Raw genomic sequence first — 10009 nt, forward strand, 5'->3', positions numbered from 1 at the left:
ATAAAGGCTCCCCTGGGGAGTTCACTTGTACCCAAAGCCTTCCTTTGGGAGCACTTTTGGATGGGCGAATGGGGCGTGTAGCGCATTTTCTGGGGCCCAAGTTTTCAGTCGTCTCCCATGCGGGCCAGGGTTATATTTAGGGTTGCTGTGAAAGAGCGAATACGGAGGGTCCAGTTGCATGTGGGGCTGCATAAAGGCTCCCCTGGGGAGTTCACTTGTACCTAAAGCCTTCCTCTGGGGCACTATCGGATGGTCCAAGGGGAATCGCAATTCGTTTATTGAGGCCCGCTTTTTCAGTCTTCTCCCATTGCGCCGAGGGATATATTTAGTCTTGCGGTGAAAGAGTGAACCCGGAGGGTCCAGTTGCATGTGGGGCTGCATAAAGGCTCCCCTTGGGAGTTCACTTGTACCCAAAGCCTTCCTTTGGGGGCACTTCTGGATGGGTGAATGGGGCTTGAAACGCTTTTTCTGTGGCCAGAGTTTTCAGTCTTCTGCCATGCTGGCTAGGGTTATATTTCGGATTGCTCGTAAACAGCGAACACGGAGGGTCCAGTTGCATGTGGGGCTGCATAAAGGATTCCCTGGGGAGTTCACTTGTACCCAAAGCCTTCCTTTGGGGGCACTTCTGGATGGGTGAATGGGGCTTGAAACGCTTTTTCTGTGGCCAGAGTTTTCAGACTTCTGCCATGCTTGCTAGGGTTATATTTCGGGTTGCTCGTAAACAGCGAACACGCAGGGTCCAGTTGCATGTGGGGCTGCATAAAGGCTCCCCTCGGGAGTTCACTTGTACCCAAAGCCTTCCTTTGGGGGCACTTTTGGATGGGCGAAAGGGGCTTGTAAGGCATTTTCTGGTGTCCGAGTTTTCAGTCTTCTGCCATGCTGGCTAGGGTTATATTTAGGGTTGCTCGGAAACAGCAAATACGGAGGGTCCAGTTGCATGTGGGGCTGCATAAAGGCTTCCCTGGGGAGTTCAGTTATACTCAAAGCCTTCCTTTGGGGTCACTTTTGGATGGGCGAAAGGGGCTTGGAATGAGTTTTCTGGGGCCCGAGTTCTCAGTCGTCTCCCATGCCTGCTAGCGTTATCTTTAGTGTTGCTCGGAAAGAGCAAAGCCGGAGGGTCCAATTGCATGTGGGGCTGCATAAAGGCTCCCCTCGGGAGTTCACTTGTACCCAAAGCCTTCCTCTGGGGGCACTTTTGGATGGGCGAATGGGGCTTGTAACGCATATTCTGGGGCCCGAGTTTTCAGTCGTCTGCCATGCCGGCTAGGGCTTTGTTTAGTGTTGCTCAGAAAGAGCGAACCCGGAGGGTCCAGTTGCATGTGGGGCTGTATAAAGGCTCCACTGGGGAGTTCACTTGTACCGAAAGCCTTCCTTTGGGGGCACTTCTGGATGGGTGAATTGGGCTTGAAACGCTTTTTCTGTGGCCCGAGTTTTCAGTCTTCTGCCATGCTGGCTAGAGATATATTTAGGTTTGCTCGTAAACAGCGAACCCGGAGGGTCCAGTTGCATGTGGGGCTGCATAAAGGCTCCCCTGCGGAGTTCACTTGTACCCAAAGCCTTCCCCTGGGGTCACTTTTGGATGGGCGAAAGGGGCTCGGAAAGCGTTTTCTGGGGCCCGAGTTTTCAGTCGTCTTCCATGCCGGCTAGGGGTATGTTTAGTGTTGCTCAGAACTAGCGAATCCGGAGAGTCCAGTTGCATGTGGGGCTGCATAAAGGCTCCCCTGGGGAGTTCACTTGTACCCAAAGTCCTCCTTTGTGGGCACTTCTGGATGGGTGAATGGGGCTTGAAACGCTTTTTCTGTGGCCAGAGTTTTCAGTCTTCTGCCATGCTGGCTAGAGATATATTTAGGTTTGCTCGTAAACAGCGAACCCGGAGGGTCCAGTTGCATGTGGGGCTGCATAAAGGCTCCCCTGGGGAGTTCACTTGTACCCAAAGCCTTCCCCTGGGGTCACTTTTGGATGGGCGAAAGGGGCTCGGAAAGCGTTTTCTGGGGCCCGAGTTTTCAGTCGTCTTCCATGCCGGCTAGGGGTATGTTTAGTGTTGCTCAGAACTAGCGAATCCGGAGAGTCCAGTTGCATGTGGGGCTGCATAAAGGCTCCCCTGGGGAGTTCACTTGTACCCAAAGTCCTCCTTTGGGGGCACTTCTGGATGGGTGAATGGGGCTTGAAACGCTTTTTCTGTGGCCCGAGTTTTCAGTCGTCTCTCATGCTGGCTAGGGTTATATTTAGGGTTGCTCATAAACAGCGAACACGGAGGGTCCAGTTGCTTGTGGGGCTGCATAAAGGATTGTGGAGGAATGGGTAAGTGAAGTAGGTCATGTGGATGTTGAGCAGCTAGGAGGCCGCGAGGTAACAAAGTATCGAACACAGCTCAAATGAGCCTGAGAAAATACGTAAATGCAGCCTGGGAAGGAATGTAAGTTCTGGGAGGTTTTAGGGAGGTTTCAGGGAGGTTTCAGGTACAAGAACGTGATATCTGTTGGTATGCTGGGAAAGTACTAACTGTGTTATTTTGGTGGGAAACTAGCTGATAGAATAGAGAAATGCACTAACCAATCATGAGCTTAGCTTTTGCAATATGTATGAGCTAATTATATTGAATTAGATAAAAGACGACTGAGCTATCCAATAAATCGAAGTTCACTGATCACTCATATTGAGCGTCTGTGTCTTCCTTCCGTCGACAACAAATGGTTTCGCAACAAATGGCGCCCGAACAGGGACCTGCAATACAGGAACAGGGACCTGCAATACAGGAACAGGGACCTGCAATACAGGAACAGGGACTTCGCTGGAGTTGAACCTGCGCTGGAATTGTACCTGCGAGCCACGGTTGGACGGAATACAAGGACCGGTCCTGCAACGCAGCTCAGGAGGTGAAAAGGATTACAAATTGCTGAATCCCCGCACCCGAGGCCTGAAAGGTGAATGGAACCACACCCGCACCCGCAGCTCGGAAAGGGAGTCCTCGCACCCGGGATGAGCCTATAGAGGGTCCCGCCGGAAAGCGTCGCCGAGGTCTTTGCAAAGGCTGCAACGGTACCGACGTATATAAAGGTATGGAGAGACAAGCGGCGTATAATTTGCTCAAATGCTTTTTAGAAAAGCGGGGCACACAGGATATATGTTGTAAAAAGGAATTGCCAAAGTTATTAGCTTATGGGGTAGTTAAGGGTTGTTTTTTAAATCCTGATACTGTGTTTGAACAAGCAGAGTGGAGGAAGTTTGGGGACAAATTATTTGATGAAGTAATTAGTGATGATAAAATAGCAAAAAATTTGATGAAGCCATGGAGGGCGGTAACTAATGCATTAGCAACACATCAAGCTGAACAAAAAATAGCTGCTGCTGCAACAGAACGATTAGGATCATCCGGTCAGAAGGGGGGGGCTTCTGCTTCTTCCTCTACTCAGCAAAGAGCTGAGGAACAAGCTTACCCCTCTCCACCATCATATAGAACAGTTATAATTCCACAAGGGACTTCGGTACCCGTATCAGGGGAAGAAGAACCTTCACAGTCACAGCCACCGACAGCTCCGCCTGTACCTCCGCCCGTACAATCAGAGAATAAAGAAAGGGTGGGTGAGGAGTCAGGTACAAATTCATTCTCAACAAGTCCATTTAAAATCAATATACAGGACAGGGAGGAGACATGGAAAAAAATAGCACATGAAGCAATGAAGGAAGGGAATCTTGAAGTAGCAGCACAAATAACAACAGCCTATCCGGTGGTGTATTCACCTCCAGATGCACAGGGAAATGTACAGGCTCAGTTGACTAATTTAGATTGGAAACTATTAACACAATTACGATCTACAGTAAATGAGTCTGGATTAAAGGGAGAACCTACTCGTCAAATGTTAGACTATATTTGGGGGACAAATATTTTGCTCCCAGGAGATATTCGTAGTATAATGAAACTAATCTTGACACAGCATCAACAACTTTTGTTTAATGCATATTGGCATGGTATCTGTCAAGAAGAGGTAGCGATAATACGCGCGCCTGGGGATCCCTTGTATGGTGTTACATTAGACGAATTACTGGGCATGGGACCATATTTTAGAACAGAGGCGCAGGCACTCTTGGGACCAGACAAAGCTAAGGTATCAATGAATCTAGCCAGAAGAGCATTAGAACAAATTAGAGAGCCAGGGGGAATGCCGTCCTACATGGGAATTAAACAGGGCAGGGAGGAACCATTCGGGTTGTTTATCGATCGGGTAGCAAATGCGATACAAGCAGCGGGAGTTCCTGATTATCTTAAAGGCACTATACTAAAGCAATGTGCACTCCAAAATTGTAACCCTTCAACTCGTAGTATATTAGCTACGTTACCGAGTACTTGGACAATAGAGGAAGGATTGGAAAGAATGTCTCAGGTACCTGTAGGCCCACAGACTATGTTAGTAGAAGCAGTAAAACAATTAGGTGATAATGTGAAAGAACAGTCAAAAGTATTTGCAGCCCTTGCTCCTTTGCAAACCCCCGGTGGACGAGTATCGACACCGCAATATCGTTGTTTTCGATGTGGTGTTGCGGGACACATTAGACGGAACTGCAAAATAGAATCTGTGTGGTGCCAAAATTGTCAAACAAATACTCACAGCACTTCAGCATGCCGCCGAAATGCGTCGGGAAACGGCCGGAGCAGCGGGAGGAGCCGCCCCGCGACGACACAAAAAGTGGCTTTTACGACAACGGCAGCGACGGCAACAGCACCAGCACCAGCTGCGACGAATCCCTTTTTCTCCGACCAGCCACCAGAGGGAGCCTCGGCCTGGATTTGGCAACCGCAGTCGATGTGACTTTATTGGATTCGAGACCCACCAGGATAAAAACAGGACTTATTGGACCAGTTATTGTTAATAAGGAACCTGTGGGAGCTTTGTTAATAGGGAGATCGTCTGCCACCATGAATGGATTACAAATATTAACTGGACTTATTGACAAGGATTACTTTGGGGAAATACAAATTATGGTTTCTGCAATGTTTCCTCCAATTCATGTGCCGAAAGGCACAAAAATAGCACAGTTGATCCCATTGCCTCATCTTGCTGAATCATTAGCATCGGAATCTGCAAAGCATCGAGGACTGGGAGCATTTGGCTCCACGGGAAAAGTGGCTTTGTTGACACTTGGTATGCGACACAGACCACGACAAAAAGTCACTGTGTGTTTAAAGGATGAGAAAATACAGATTGAGGCATTGTTGGACACTGGTGCTGATGTATCTATAATCAGCACAAAGGATTGGCCCTCACATTGGCCTACATTTGAGTCTAATGCCACAGTTTCGGGAGTAGGAGGTATGACTCTTGCTCGTCGGTCACCAGTGCTACAATGGACAATAGGTGATAAGGTGGTACAATGCAGTGTCTCCATCTTATCACTACCTGAAGGAGTACAAGCGCTGGTAGGGCGAGATATCCTTGCCCAAATGGGAGCAATTCTCACGACAGATCATCAAAATTTTTAGGTGTGGCCATTGCTTGGACTTTCCCGATCCCACTTAAATGGAAAACTGATGAACCTGTATGGGTTGAGCAGTGGCCACTAAAACGGGAAAGTCTTTTACATGCTCATAAATTAGTACAGGAACAGTATCAACAAGGGCATTTGAGACTGTCAACAAGCCCTTGGAATACTCCGATTTTTGTGATTCCCAAAAAATCAGGGAAATACCGTTTGCTACATGACTTACGAGCAGTTAATAATCAGATGTGTGCTATGGGAGCACTGCAACCTGGATTACCTAATCCTGCTATGATACCAGAAGGGTGGAAATTACTAATTGTGGATCTCAAGGACTGCTTTTTTACAATTGCATTACATGACAATGATAAACAGAAGTTTGCTTTTACACTTCCTGCTATAAATCGTGAAGGACCGTATCAGAGATTTGAATGGACTGTGTTGCCTCAGGGCATGCGTAATTCACCTACCTTATGTCAGCTCTATGTTGATGCAGCACTTCAATCAATTCGCCGCGCATGGCCAAAAACAATTATTTACCATTACATGGACGATATTTTGCTAGCCCAGGAGGAGATATTTTCCTTACAGCAGAAAAATGCCCTGGCAGCTGCTCTTAAACAAATGGGACTGGTAATTGCACCAGAAAAAATTCAGGAGACAAGCCCTTGGAAATACTTAGGGTGGAAAATCACAGATTCTACTATTCAGCCTCAGAAACTTACTATCCAATCGAACATCACAACTCTCAATGATGCTCAAAAACTGCTGGGAGATTTACAGTGGATTAGGCCAGTGGTCGGAATTCCAAATGAACTGTTGAATTCCCTTCGACCTTTATTAAAAGGAACTGATCCTGCCGCAAAGGTGACATTATCAGAACAACAGTCGGAAATATTACAACAAATTGCATCATTGATCACAACGCGTGTCACGCATCGACGCATACCTGACAGGCCACTGGATTTTACTGTTTTGTGTGGTCCACAATACTTGATGGGTGCTATCACACAGCAAAAAATAAAAACGGGGGAAAAGGAAATGGAAACTGTGGTATTGGAGTGGACAGCTCCCCCATTGCAACCCCGAAGAACAATTCAAGAAAAAATTGACACGCTGTCAGAATTAATAAAGAAAGGAAGAAATCGGATACTACAAATAGACGGAGTTCCACCAAGTACAATCTGGCTACCAATAAAGCCAGGTGACTTGGAATGGTACATACAGAATTCTGAAAAACTACAAGCTGCATTATTACAGGATGGTGCCACAATAGTGGCAAAGACATTACAATCAACTATATTGTCATGGATGGAAAACCAAGCATGGATAACCCAGCCCAAGCGGTCGGATTCTCCGTTAGCAGATGCAGTAACTGTTTTCACGGACGCTGGGAAGCGCTCCAAGTCTGCTGCAATAACATGGAAAGACGAACAAGGCTGGCAACACCAAATTTTAAAGGGCCAGGACAACGATTCATTACAGACATTAGAGCTCTATGCGGTTGTGTGGACATTTATAAAATGGAAAGATGCCCCTTTAAATGTAGTATCTGATTCTCTGTATGTAGTAGGTATAGCTAATCGTATAGAGGACTCTGCTTTAAGAGATGTAAAAAATGAACGCCTTGCAGAACTATTAACTAGCTTACAGCTTGCTATAGCGCAGAGAAGCAAACCCTATGCGGTGATACATATACGAAGTCATCAATGGATGGAGGGACTGGGAGAAGGCAATGCTCGGGCGGATAAATTAGTTGCCGCTCCAGCCACTGAAGCGCCATTATCTCCCTTCTGTAGAGCTAGGGAGGCTCATGCTATTTTTCACCAGAATGCTAAGGGACTTGCGCGGGCTTACAAACTATCTAGAGCTGATGCACAAGCGATAGTAAAAGCTTGTCCAATATGTAGCAATTATAACTCAGGGGTGGGTCTCGGAGTCGGGACAAACCCAAGAGGGCTTAAAGCCAATGAAGTGTGGCAAATGGATGTCACTCATGTTCCAGCATTTGGACGATTGAAATATCTGCATGTAACAATAGACACTTATAGTCACATGATCTGGGCTACACCGCAGCCTGGGGAAAAAGTTCGGGATGTACGATGTCATCTTGCCAGTTGTTTTGCAGTAATGGGAGTACCACAGACTATAAAGACTGATAATGGTCCAGCCTATGTTAGTGGGCCATTCAAGCGATTCATGGAACTATGGGACATTAAACATATTACTGGTATTCCACATTCACCAACTGGTCAGGCTATTGTGGAAAGGGCTAATGGAACAGTTAAACAATATTTAGAAAAGTTTAAAGACATTATTGATGTTAGAGAAAGGGTAGACAAGACTCTATTTGTTCTAAATCATTTGTGTGTTTTTGGGGAACATGACGAACCACCTGCAGCACGACATTATACCAAATCTGAAAATGATAATAAATGTGCTATGAGAGTATTGTACAGAGATATGAAAACAGGGCAATGGTTAGGGCCTGCTGATGTGATTTATGTGGGACGAGGTTATGTATGTGTCTCTTCCCCTACAGGTCCAACCTGGGTGCCTAGTCGGTGTGTAAAGCCAGCCATCAAGAAAGAAGAGGATGACAACGATCATGGCTGAAGTAACAGAACAAGGGACTTTGATTATGCTATCAGTTATAATAATGGCTGGACATGGTAATGCTATCTTAGGGAAGATTGACCCTCAGCAGAATATGTGGGTCACCTGGGCTAATGAAACCAGACAGAGTTCATTTTGTCTGTCTCTTGCTTCTGCATCTGATCCTTTTAGAACGTGCTTATTTGGGGTCCCAATAGGGGATCCAAAGGAACTGAGTGAAATGTTAGCACCATATTCTGCCAGTGTTACTTTACTCACTAGATCCTTTTCTGCTAATGTCTCGGATGGAGTAGTTGCTGCCTTGCAAGCTCTTAATAACTCATTGCCATGGGACCCTCAAGAACTGGATCTCCTGGGGTCTGTGGTAGTGGGGAATAGCAGTAGTAACTGGACACAAACATGCTTTGTACTCCATGAAGGGAAACAAAATAAAGCGCACTGGACCAACATAACATCGGGACCCCTGGATTTGAGGCCAATGGACATTACTGTGGATGGAACAACACCGGGAACATTAGTGTACCATTTGGGGCGTATGAAATAGGTGACACCAATTCGATCTGGTTTCAAAGTCAGGCCAAAGCTTTGCCACCTGGCATGTTCTTAATCTGTGGGGACCGTGCATGGCAAGGAATACCAGCTAATGCTTTTGGGGGACCGTGTTACCTAGGACGACTCACACTTTTCGTTCCAGATTTGCACTCGTGGCAGAACTCGACAGGGAGCAGAAGAATTAAACGAGAATTAAAAACTTTGGGTTCTGACTGCAATGATAATGTAGAATTGTGGGGTCCAGCAAAAAGATTCTTTGCTTCTTTAGTGCCTGGTGTGGGAACTGCACACGCTTTGACTAACATTAATAGGCTTGCTTGTTGGGCTGTTAAACAATCAAATGTAACAACACAAGTTCTTTCTGAAATGTCGCAAGATATGGGGAGCATAAGACATGCTGTGTTACAAAATAGAGCTGCAATTGATTTCTTGCTACTAGCTCAAGGAAATGGGTGTGAAGATGTAGAAGGAATGTGTTGCTTTAATCTCTCTGATCATGGGCAATCAATTCACAATCAATTAAAATGGTTAATGGATCATACACAAAAAATTACGATACAGAATAATTGGTTTGATGATTGGCTTAAATCTGTCTTTGGAAATGTAGGGGGATGGGTTTTTAACTTAATCAAAGAGGGACTTCGCTTTTTGCTTATAATTGTATTGATTATAATTGCTGCGCAGGTAGTCTTTAGCTGCTTATCTAGGAAACTAGAACAACTCACAAAGAAGGTGTTTGTAGCCCAAAATAAAAACGGGGGAATTGTGGAGGAATGGGTAAGTGAAGTAGGTCATGTGGATGTTGAGCAGCTAGGAGGCCGCGAGGTAACAAAGTATCGAACACAGCTCAAATGAGCCTGAGAAAATACGTAAATGCAGCCTGGGAAGGAATGTAAGTTCTGGGAGGTTTTAGGGAGGTTTCAGGGAGGTTTCAGGTACAAGAACGTGATATCTGTTGGTATGCTGGGAAAGTACTAACTGTGTTATTTTGGTGGGAAACTAGCTGATAGAATAGAGAAATGCACTAACCAATCATGAGCTTAGCTTTTGCAATATGTATGAGCTAATTATATTGAATTAGATAAAAGACGACTGAGCTATCCAATAAATCGAAGTTCACTGATCACTCATATTGAGCGTCTGTGTCTTCCTTCCGTCGACAACAAATGGTTTCGCAACAAAGGATTCCCTGGGGAGTTCACTTCTACCCAAGGCCTTCCTCTGGGGGCATTTTTGGATGGGCGAAAGGGGCTCGGAAAGCGTTTTCTGGGGCCCGAGTTTTCAGTCATCTCCCATGCGGGCCAGGGTTATATTTAGGGTTGCTGTGAAAGAGCGAATACGGAGGGTCCAGTTGCATGTGGGGCTG

At 46.0% G+C, this 10009-nt stretch overlaps 1 long non-coding RNA gene across 1 annotated transcript; it reads left to right on the top strand.

Moving 5' to 3' along the window:
* The first annotated feature begins 2923 nt into the window (after positions 1 to 2923).
* LOC139998739 (uncharacterized) lies at positions 2924 to 9773 on the top strand. The gene is made up of 2 exons (XR_011803579.1): positions 2924 to 3057; positions 8018 to 9773. It is a non-coding gene; the product is annotated as an uncharacterized lncRNA (long non-coding RNA).
* Positions 9774 to 10009: the final 236 nt, after the last annotated feature.

This window comes from Anas platyrhynchos, chromosome 15, assembly GCF_047663525.1.
Source record: "Anas platyrhynchos isolate ZD024472 breed Pekin duck chromosome 15, IASCAAS_PekinDuck_T2T, whole genome shotgun sequence".
Classification (NCBI taxonomy): Eukaryota; Metazoa; Chordata; class Aves; order Anseriformes; family Anatidae; genus Anas; species Anas platyrhynchos.